The 12,168-nt window shown below is 47.9% G+C and overlaps 1 protein-coding gene across 1 annotated transcript in view; it reads left to right on the top strand.

Moving 5' to 3' along the window:
* The window catches only part of LOC147028690 (uncharacterized), a 188,611-nt gene that overhangs the window by 103,846 nt on the left and 72,597 nt on the right, over window positions 1-12,168 (top strand). The gene's annotated exons all lie outside the window — the stretch shown is intronic.

Here is a 12,168-nt window from a genome sequence, read left to right as displayed (position 1 = left end):
ATATTTGTCATCAGGACTTCACTAAGCACTTAACATGGGGAAATCCCATTTTACCCCCATGCACCTGGGACGAACCCCACTTGTCCAAAAATGTCCATGGAATAAAGCCAGGAAATGGTGCAATTATTGCAGCGGGGCTATGTCGTGTCCTGGTATGTTTACCAGTCAGGTTCAGGTGGAGGGGAATTGACGGTATTGGGAAACGAAATGCAGTACAGAGGTAGATGGCAATAAGTTACATTACATGATTACAGGGTAGACGTCCATACAGACGAACAGACAAACAAGGACTTTGTGGGGCTTTAAACAATAAATGGGAATTTGGCGTGCACTTCTAAAGCCATGGCTTTGGAAAAAGTTCCAGAACGCTGGTGGTGTTCGCACAAGCAAAACAGCCATGGCAGTAAAACAACGCATACCCAACCTGATAGCGGCAGCCATGGCATCCGTCATTACGCACTAATAGTGCTATTATCCCAAAAGGTTTAGAAGGGGCGCCAGCTACCCAACCCAATGCATTTAATTACATAATAACCCCTACAGGGAAGGTGCTATTCTTAATGTACATTACGGAAATAACTATTCGAAGAGGCTACGTACTGTGTTTAAATTTTGGCATGCGTTTCATAAAACCGCAACATTACATTTTATTTTGACCCAAACACACCAGTTTCCTGTAGTGTCTGTGCAGGCGCACCGAGCATTTTTGGGGCAGATTACGTCATTTCGAAAAGCTATTGGTTGGTGTGAACATCCAACTTGTGAGGTGGTTTCCTGCCCAACTTGTGCTTCAAGGTCTATTGAGACCCTTTAAAGAGACATAAATGACAGATTGCAAAGGTAAAAACATTTACAAAGGTTCAAAGGGATAACAGATTTTAGACACAGACATTAGGAGGGATATATGTCATCTATAACATATAAGCGACGCATATCTAATATCACTTTTAATTACTTTACGCTAATGCTATTACATTCATGAAGGAGCTAACTAAACTATACGAAGCAATGTTAACCGCTATGAGACATTTTCACAACACTAACCACACCTTCCTCCTTCAGACTCTCCTGAATCTGCATTCAGAATGCGGATCAGTATTGGGCATGACCCCACTTACCGTACAATACAACTCCCCACCCGAGCCTAAAAACCCGCACGAAAAAATTCAAAAACGGTATTCAATCCTATTCTAATGTGTCGCTGCACTAGTCCGACATTTCCTCACGAATGCGCATACAATTCTATATCCAGAGGCAATTTAAACAACGTGTAGTCAGGTGTGAGGGTTAGTGCATCAGGTGTGCCGCCTCTTCTTCTTGCTGCTTGGAGTCCTTGAAATTATATTGTTCTGGTCCCTCTGACACGGTAACATCTCCCCTATCCAATGCTGTCTATCAGGGCCCTGGGTTAAGCACAATAACTGTCCTAATTGACTGCAGGGCTACCGAGCACCCGGTGCTCCCCTGGCCCAAATGACCTCTCCACAACTGGAGTTCTTCCTGGCCTTGATGACCCAACAACAAAATTTCCAAGGAACCCATGTGGCTGACAACAATACAAACAATGGCCCTTGTGGCCCAATAAACAAATGAATGAAAAGAAAATGAAACTCCACCCATTTAGTCTTGAATTAGTGTGGGTCTTCTGGCCTTTATGGCCCATGAATGAGAACAAGGCAGGTGAGCAACATGGCCCAGCAGATGGCATGACCCACAGCTAATATTGCATAGCAGATGGCACAGCTGGCAATGACAAAGATTGGAAGAGAGGTGACATGGCATGGCTGACAGGCAAACTGAACAAGCAAGTTGGACGGCAGATGAAAGTAGCCGGCAGCAGATCGTCTCGTCGATGGCAGCAGGAGCGTGTGGCGGTAGCAGGTAGGATGGCTGGCTTCAGCCCGAACCTATTACACACTGAACTGCACCGCTAATCCTTATATCTAATATATGGCTCCTGCCTCTCCAAACCTATAAGCTTAGCTATCCCTCCTGGACTCTCTGATCCCTTTAACTAATCTATCTCCCCTGAGGAAATCAAGGCACGTGCAGTGACTATAAAACAGTGAGGTGGCGTGGTCTCACAAGGCTTGCTGGTAAAGTCATCCGATGAGGTGTGCCTACCCCTACATTAACAAGTTGGGACTCCATGGGTTCTCGCAAAATCCAATTACCCTCCTGTGATTATCTCCAGCAGTCACAGACATCAAAAATGGTGTGAAGGGGAAGCATCTCTAACTGACCCAACATTCAAAAACACTTTTTCCTCATTTTACCTTTAACCCCCTTCTGCTATAGTGCTAATGTAACCAATTTACCTGCCGTTCTGCATGCTAGTGCTATAACAAGTGTGGACCTCACCCTCAAATTGTCCTTCTGTACCTTTGCACAATGTCGTGGTTGGGCATTGTGTCTCCATCTGCAGGTCTCCACCTGCTTCGAAATACAGCACCTGGGCCGCTGGTGCCACTGCCAAGCTTACCTGTTCCCTTCTGAATTCTGGGGGGCCCTTTCTGGCTCCCCAAAGTGCCCTTCCTGGCATGCAGCGCAATGAGTCCTCTCCCGGGCACTCAGACCTACCTTACAAAAAAGGTTGTTCACCCCTCAGGGCACCAATGCTGGCCAGTGCACACCCAGCACCTGGGATGTCCTTCCCCAAATATCTTTTTACAATGAGCCATACCTCCAGCCCATCAATATACTATTGCACCAACTATAAATTAACTTTACTACCACCAGCACCAACACTGTCTGGTGTTGGCTTAATGGTTCGGGTGGTGGTCCTGAGTTCAAATCCCGCTTGGCCGTTGAAGTCATACCAAGTGGGGTTGACTCATCAGCCTGTCGTCATTCCGAATTCGGCAAAAATGAGTACCAGATTGTTGGGATGACTGAGCCATTGAAGTATTCTGTGGCGGAGTGGCGACCCATTCAGGATTGTGCCCAATAGCCCATGAGACTGCTTCTGTGCTCTGTGCTTCCGACGCTCTGTGCAGAGTATGGTCCCAATGGATAGATGAATGGAGCACCAACACTAGAATGACATCTTGTTCCAAAAGAGCTGAGTCCCCTCTGTCTACCTATCCTAGACGGGGTTTCTCTCTCCACAGGGAGGTGGGTGCTTCCTCCTTTTCAACCACACCTTCTGCACACCATTCATTCAGTCGAAAAAAATTTTGACCCATACACCTCATTCACCTTCACCCCATTGACTAATTTCTCACTTATTCTGAATCTCGACAGGACGAGAAGAAGAAGGAGGAATGAAGCATCTATCTTGTGCATCAGCCAGTTAAAAAAAACCAAAAAAACAATTCAGAACCCTCATGTCAATTTAAAGTATCACTATTATCCCTTCGAACAGCAACAGTCGTACCCGTCAGCCTGTCTTCTCGGTCTTTTCTATTCCCTCTGAGCCCTATGGATTCCCTCTGAGCCATTCCCTCTGAGCGCCATGGATTCCCCACTGAGAACCCAGCCTCGGGTGTCACACTGAACACATTTTCCGTGGGATCCCAAGGAGATCCACAGAGACCCTGCAGCTACTGTCGCCACCCCCATCACTCAACCTACGGGATCCCTGACGGAGATCCCACAGCTGAGGTCGCCACACCCACTTTGGACATGCACCCCACACGAGCCTCTGACCGTGTACGCTGCGTTCTGCATGGTCACCCATGGGGTCCGCACGTGACTCCTTGCTAACTTGGTGCCTCTACCTTTGCGCAATGCTTATGGGGGACACCACAAATTTACGTTACGTCTGTCCCCTCCATTTCTGTAAGTCTCATGGGGGATCCATCTCACTCTTCCCCCCACCCCCTTCCACCTTCCAAATTGAATTCTGGCCTCCTCTCCAAGGCTTAATGGGGCTATGAAATGCGCACCACCAGCATCATTTCCTTTTAATACTCCAGGCCTTCCATAAAGCCCAGAGGGAGCATGCAAGCCCAGTCCTAACTCCAACCAGGGGCTGTTATGCACCATGCTCCATCATGCAGAACCCCATGATCGCTCCTCGGATCACCACGAGCCGCAGCTGTTCCCACTAATCCCTGGGGGAGGGCACTCTGACCCTACCACTACACAGTCTGTTTCTAACTGTGACTTCCCCATTTACATTCCTCCTCTCATCTCTCTTGTCCATACTAATGTGTGCGTCACACACTGGTGCCACGCTTACCTCGCAAGTTCACCCTCTCACACACCCGTTTCAGCATGCATGTGTGACGTGCTTTTGATCTGCCGGTATGGTAGCTCACCGTGTGCCGAAGTGCACGGTTCGCAAACCAGACATTCTACCTCAACTGTACAGATCCATGCCATGACATTGGATGCCAGTTCGGACAGCTCACACATGGGGCTCACATTCCGCACACACCCAAGCTCACACACCACCCTGGGGAGAGACCCCATCCAGACCTTTGTTACCTTGACCTGCTCCCCGTTCACATCATTACTATGTGTATATCCGTACCTGGTTGTTACAGCTACAATGGTTGCCGGCTCTACCCCACTCACTGATCGCTCCGACTCTGGCACAGATGCCTGTACCTGCGGGGGTCATGCACGCCTCTCACAAATCCACCCCAGCACGTCCTTTGGCCTCCTCTCTTCCTATACACTTTGTTTGCTCCTCTGGCGCTACACTCAACATACTCGCTATTGCCGTCTATCTATTACTGTTGCATATAAGCGACGCATATCTAATATCGTGATTAATTACTTTATGCTTATGCTGTTACATTAATTAAGGAACTAAACAAACTATACTTAGCAATGTTAACCCATCAGAACCATTTCAACAACAATATATTTTTGACCATGATGATTTTGTCGAGCTATTGGTTTGTTGTGATCCATTTGACCCTCAACCAACATACGCAGTTCATGAATTGTTACCAAACTGAAATAATTTTAAAGTCGAACATTGAGTTGCACTTTGAATAATCTATTGGAAAATTTACAGCTTGTCCTTTACGCAATATTTACAACAAATCTTCAATTGAAGAATGCTTTAAAAGTAAATGTCGAGGACTGCTGAATTGGCAACCATATTATTATTACCTCTGCCCTCCTTAGGTGGATAGAGGTTATGCTTACATCCCTGTCTGTGTATCTGTCTGTTACTTGGTGAAAAAAAAATTTTAGCCGAGTATTTTGGTCTGCAATGTTTGTCTGTCTGTTTGTCACACGATTTTGGCCACAGTTTTCAAGCAATCATTCTGAATTTTTTTGTGTAAGTTGGTGACTGGCCAAGGACAGCAATGCATAATTTTGGTGAAGATCTGAATCTGGATCCGGATCTGAGAATTTTTTAAGTGATTCTTCACCATTGAGAGATGGGGCCGAAAATGATGCATAGCATATCTCAAAAAGTTATGGACTGATTCGGACGAAACTTGGACAGGTTGGATATGTGACAAGGACTAATTGATTCGATTTTGGGAAGATCTGAATCTGGATTCGCCTCAGCTCCCTGAACAGCTCAGCTCTGCCATTCAGCCTGGCCCTGCGACTCTCGTCAATGGTATCCAGTGTCCTTTGAGTCATAAATTTCTTCTTTTCCCACCGGTGAGTTCCAAGACATCCACCGGCAACATCAAAGATGGTGGGCTTGAAGGCACTTCACAACTCTTCAGGATCCCCCAAAGCACCCAGACCCCCCCAATCTCCACTCAGCCTGTTCGCAAAATCCTCAGCCTCTCATCCTTGAGCTTGCCAACATCCAGCCTCAGCTGGGATGGTACCATTTCCTGGATTTAAGCTGAAACTTCAGAGTTGCTACAATATGCCTGTGGTCAGCATTGAGGAACTGAACACTCCGGTCGACCCTGCAGTTCTGGATCATCCTCCAGCGACCATAAACGAGTACATGGTAAGTCACCTTTGCCACACCGGGCACTGATCAACCACAGACCCGAGCGTGGCATAGAATGCATCCTTCACGGTGAGATCACTCGCCTCAATCGGAGCATATACAGAGACCAGTGAAATTTGACATGACATCCAAGGAGTGACAGAATATATTTGACACCCAAGGAGTGACAAATCCTTCGGCTCACAATACGCTCGTTGACCGGTTTTACCTCAATTACTATTGGAGTCAGCTTTTTGACACAGCTACAGCAACTCCTTGGGCATGGTAACAATTAGAGCGACAAGACCAATAGTAGGTGTGACTACCCACCATGATCTCGCCATAATCCGGTTTCCGAACCCCAGCGAGTGCTGCAATACCAGTGTCCAAACACTTGAGCTCAGATGATAACAGAGACAGGTGATCATCCTCTCTTAGGGATAGGACATTCCAAGTAACCACCCAAAGGGACCGCCTCAGGTTAACCCAAGGAGACTACTGTCTGGTGGACGACACCTCAGTACCACCCTGGCACACAGGATTGCAATCTGACCCAGGAAGGTTACCCCATGGTTTCCCTCCTATCATCAGAAATTAGGGGTTCTGAAGGCTTAGCCCCAATCCCGTCATCCGATGAGCTGCTCTGCGAAGGGCAGCTGCACAAGAGGTACTCCCACAGAGTGGGTTTTCAGATTTTTTTTATGCTTTGAGAATGTTTTGTTGAAGGAAGGGTTTTATGGTGGCCAGAGTGCATATCCTGCCACCAACTTCCTCATAAAAAGTGACCCAACTGCAGGAGGACGTCCACAGACACAGTTGGGCACTCGATATGGATGGCCATTGGCTCACAATGAGCTCCTCCGCCCTTTAACAGGTTTTGTTCTTCATCCTGCTGGGTGGTCATATCGTACACCCTCCTCATCAAATATTTGGTGAGGGAGACGTTTAGTCGCCGATAACCCGACCATGGAACAGGTTAGTGCAGGTTTACCTGGTACCTGTAGCAAGTCAGATCTAATCTGACCTGACCTGACCAAAATTGTGTTTTTGTCATGTGCCTTTCTTGTTACCTCTGCCACTGTCAGGTGCCACTGAGTGCCTTTCTCGTTACCTCCGCCACTGACTGTGAAGCAGGTTATGTTTTCACCCCTCTGTCTGTTTGTTTGGTGGTCGCTAAACTACCGTTATTCTCATGTTTTCCGTCTGTATGTCTCTGTTTGTTTGTATGTAATGGACAGCTCTGGAGGCCAGAGGAGTCAACCGATTTTGATGAAACTTGACTGGTAGGTTCATACCTGGATCTTGCTGTATGCTTTTGAGCACCGTTGCTATGGATGCCACCATTGCCTAGCAACGGGACTTTGAAATTTTTGCAAAAATCCGATAAAAAAAAAAATTTGAAATTTTGACTGAAATTTTTGAAAAAATCCGAATTTTTTTTTTCCGAAAATCAAGAATCGGCTTCCATGCTTTTATGCGCACTATAATCAACCTCTTTGTCAAAAATTTTCAGCCCGATCCGTCAAAAACTGTATGACTAGTATGCAATTATATCGCGACCGCACATGGTGTCAGGTCAGGTGAGATCTGTGACCTGCTACAGGTACCATGTAAACCTGTACTAACCTGTTCCATGGTCGGGTTGTCGGCGACTAAACCGTCTCCCCCACCAGGTTTTCTGGTGAGGAGGGTGTTTGGATATGGACACCCAGCAGGATTAAAAACAAAACCTGTCAAAGGGTGGAGGAGCTCCTTGTGAGCCAACGACCATCCATATCTAGTGCCCAACTGTGTCTGCGGACGTCCTCCTGCAGTTGGGTTACTTTTTTATCAGGAGGTTGGTGGCAGGATTTGCACTCCGGCCACCGTAAAACCCTTCATTCCCAAAAACGCAAAAAAATCTGAAAACCCACTCCGTGGGAGTACCTCCTGTGCAGCTTCCCTTCGCAGGGCAGCTCACCGGATGACGGGATTGGGGAAAAGCCTTCGGGACCCCCAATCTTTGATGAAAGGAGGGAAACCACGGGGAAACATCCCTGGGTCAGATTGTGGGAGAGTGTGTCGGAGTGGTGCTGAGGTGTCGTCCACCAGACGGCGGTCTCCTTGAGTTAACCTGAGGCGGTCCCTTTGGGTGGGTACCTGGAATGTCCTATCCCTAAGAGAGGATGATCACCTGTCTCTGTTATCATCTGAGCTCAAGCGTTTGGACATCGGGATTGCAGCTCTCTCTGAGGTTCGTAGACCGGATTGCGGCGAGATAATGGTGGGTGGTTGCACCTACTATTGGTCTGGTCGCTCTGATGGTTACCATACCCAAGGAGTTGCTGTAGCTGTGTCCAATAAGCTGACCACAATGATAATTGAGGTAACACTGGTCAACTAGCTTATCATGAGATTAAGGATTCGTCACTCCTTAGGTGTCATTCCCCCTGGTCTCTGTTTATGCTCCCACTGAGGCGAGTGATCTCACCGTGAAGGATGCATTCTACGCCACACTCGAGTCTGTGGTTGATCAGTGCCCCAGACGAGATACACTTCTAGTCTTGGGGGATTTCAATGCTTCGACTGGAACTGATAGGGATGGTTATGAGATGTGTGTTGGTCTCCATGGGTCAGGAACTATGAACCAGAATAGCACTAAGTTCCTTGACTTTGCAAGAAGTCATGGACTTAGGGTGGCTGGTTCATGGTTTCAGCGCCCACAAGCTCATCTCTGGACTTGGTATTCCAACGCTGGCGGTGTGGCAAAGGAGATTGACCATGTCCTCATTGACGGTCGTTGGAGGATGATCCAGAACTGCAGGGTCTGCCGGAGTGCTCAGTTCCTCAATACTGACCACAGGCTTGTTGTAACAACTCTAAAGCTGCACCTTAAATCCTGGAGAATGGTACCATCCCAGCCTAGGCTGGATGTTGGTAAGCTCAGGGATGAGAGAGTAGCTGAGGAGTTTGCGAACAGGCTGAGTGGACACTTGGGGGGGGGGGTCTGGGTGCTTTGGGTGGTCCTGAAGAGTTGTGGAGTGCCTTCAAGACCACCGTGCTTGATGTTGCCGTTGGATGTCTTGGAACTCACCGCAGGGCAAAGAAGAATTTTGTCTCTCAAGGGACACTGGATACCATTGACCAGAGTCGCAGGGCCAGGCTGAATGGCAGAGCTGAGCTGTTCAGGGAGCTGAGGTGTAAAACTGTACGTGCACTGAGGGTGGACAAGTAGGCCTATGTGCGAGGAATCTGTGAGGGGGTAGAGTATCACCTGTGGACAGGTGATTCTCATCCCGCTTACAGGGGAATTCGCGCATTGCGTTCATCAAAGCCCATCCCTCGGAGCACTGCAGTTCAAGCAGAGTGGTAGGCTCTTGACAGAGGAGTCTGAAGTGAAGGCCCGCTGGGCCGGTTACTTTGAGCGGTTGTACCAGGCTGATCCCCCAGCTGTCGAGTTGGACGTCAAGAGTGTTACAATCCCTGTTGCTGACCCTCAAATCAACTGTGGTCCACCTTTGCTTGTGGAAACACAGGCTGCGGTGAATCAGTTGAAACGGGGCAAAGCTCCAGGGATCTGTGGCATCCATGCTGAACTTCTCAAGGCTGGTGGAAATGCTGCACTCGTGTCGTTGCATGCAGTTTTGAGCTCTGCCTGGAACACAGGCATCATCCCAACTGATTGGAAGAGGGGCCTTGTTGTTCCTCTCTGGAAAGGGAAGGGTGATCGCCAAGACTGCAACAACGACCGAGGGGTGACGCTGCTCTCAGTGCCGGGCAAGGTCTTTGCTCGGATAATTCTTGATAGGGTTCACCACCATCTGCTTGAGCACCAGCGTCCAGAGCAGTCAGGCTTTACACCAAAGAGGTCAACAATTGACTGTATCCTTGCTCTTCCTGTCCTCACCAAACGCAGGCGAGTTTCGGCAGGGGCTGCTTGCAGCCTATGTTGATCTCTGTAAAGCGTTCGATTCAGTGAATCGGGATATCCTCTGGAGGATTATTGGTCTTCGTGGGGTGCCACCAAAACTGATCGATCTAATGTCTGAACTCTATTCTGGTACTGAGAGTGCTGTGAAGTGTGGTGGTACCATCTCTGACTTATTTCCAGTTGTTACTGGAGTTCGTCAGGGGTGTGTACTGGCCCCCACACTTTTCAGCACTTGTATGGACTGGATTTTAGGGAGGATGTCAGAGAGATCAAGCTGCGGTGCATCGTTTGGGAATGTCAAGATCTCGGACCTTGATTTTGCAGATGATGCAGTCATCTTTGCGGAGACTTTAGATATCCTTTTGTGGGCCATCGAGGTGCTGAAAGAGGAGTCTGAGCCGCTGGGATTACGGGTTTCTTGGGTCAAAACTAAGATCCAGGCTTTCGGTGACATCTTGGATGCTGCTGTCCTGTCTGTGTCTGTTTGTGGTGAGGATGTTGAGGTCGTGGAGAGATTCACTTACCTTGGCAGTGATATTCATGTCTCTGCTGGCTGTGAGTCAGAAGTCAATAGACGTCTGGGTCGGGCCTGGGGAGTCATGGATTCACTGGATCATGGGGTGTGGCGCTGCCGGTACCTGTGCGGGAGGACGAAAGTCCGAGTCTTCAGCTCCTTGATACTTCCAGTCTTGCTCTCTGGATGCGAGACTTAGACTCTGACCAAGGATCTGAGACGGAGACTTAATTCCTTTGGTACCAGGTCTCTTCGGAGAATCCTTGGCTATCGCTGGTCGGATTTTGTGTCCAACGAGCGGTTGCTGAGAGAGATTCGGATGAGATTTGTTACCTGCATTGTCCGTGAGCATCAGTTGCGGCTGTATGGACATGTGGCTCATTTTCCTGATGCTGATCCTGCTCACCAGATTCTCTCAGCGGGAGAGTCTCATGAGTGGAGGAGGCCAGTGGGCCGACCATGTGCCTCGCGGTTGCACCAGGTTGACCATCATCTCAAGGAAATGGGGATAGGCCTGGCATCTGCCTGGGGAATGGCTAGACGGAGGCCCCTTGAGTACCGGCGGAAAGTGGACGCAGCGACGCGCTGTTCTGGCACATGCTCCCATACCTGACCTGACACCCATGTCACCTACCGTCTTGTTTATTTGTCTGTCTGCTTGTGTGTAGGATATCTCAAAAAGTTGTGGATGGATCTGGATGAAATTTGGTGGGTGGGTTGCGTGTGTGACAAGGATGACTGATTAGATTTTAGTGAAGATCCGAATCCAGATCTGGATCTGATAAATTTTTTGAAGCGATTCTTCACCACAAGGGCGACAAGGAAATCCAACACAGGTGCAGGCCATTTAGCCCATTATGCCTGGGTGAACACCACACCAACCCAAGATCATTTTAATTAATTAAAGAAGAAATTTTTTGGAATTTTTTGTCTTTTTTTTTTTTTTCTTCCCCTCGAAGAGGGCTAATGGGCTTGTTTAAAAACACACATCAACCAGACAACCCCTCTTAACAAGACCCTCACCAACAGCACTCCGTATACAATCACCCATCAATACTCAAACTACCTAAAAGTCTTATCAACATCTCCATAACTTCCAGGTGCCTATCTAATTCTAATTTAAACTTATCTACTTTTTCTGCTGCCACTACCTATCCTAGGAGACCATTCCATGCATTAACTACTCTCTGAGTGAAAGTCTCCTGCCTTACTACTGTCTTAACTCTCCTCTTCTTTACTCTCAGGCTATGTCCCTGGGTCCTATCACCATCTACTCTGTTGAATAATTCATCTGCACTTATTGTATCTCCACCTTTCATGATCTTAAACATCTCTGTCATATCTCCTTACAATCGCCTCCTTTCTAGTGAATAAAGTCCTGTCTCCTTCAACCGCTCCTCATAGCTGAGTCTCGCTCGGCCCGGAATCAATCTAGTAGCCCTGCGCTGAACCTTCTCTATGGCATCTGTCCTTTTGGAACTGTGCTGACCAAAACCGCACACAATGTTCTGGATGAGACCTCACTAAATTCCTGTACAATGTACACACTACCTTTTCTGATTTATAATTGATCGTCCTTTTACAGCCTAAAACCCTATTTGCTTCACCTATAGCTGCCTGGCACTGTGCTGCCTGCTTACCTCCCGTATCTATTACCACCCCCAGATCCTTCTGTGATTTCATCACCATTGAGAGATGGGGCTAAACCGATAAATAGCACAATATCTCAAAAGTTGTGGACGGATTCGGATGAAACTTGGTGCACAGGTTGGGTGTGTGAGCACGACAAATTGATTCGATTTTGGTGAACATCCAAATCCGGATCTGGATACGAGAGTCATTTAATTTTTGAAGTGATTCTTCCGCATTGAGAGATGGGGCCAA

Source organism: Eptatretus burgeri, chromosome 4, assembly GCF_056783735.1.
Source record: "Eptatretus burgeri isolate ZD-2024b chromosome 4, Ebu_testis_v1, whole genome shotgun sequence".
In the NCBI taxonomy this organism is placed as follows: Eukaryota; Metazoa; Chordata; class Myxini; order Myxiniformes; family Myxinidae; genus Eptatretus; species Eptatretus burgeri.
Note: the sequence above shows the minus strand (reverse complement) of the source record. Positions and strands in the feature narration are given on the sequence as shown.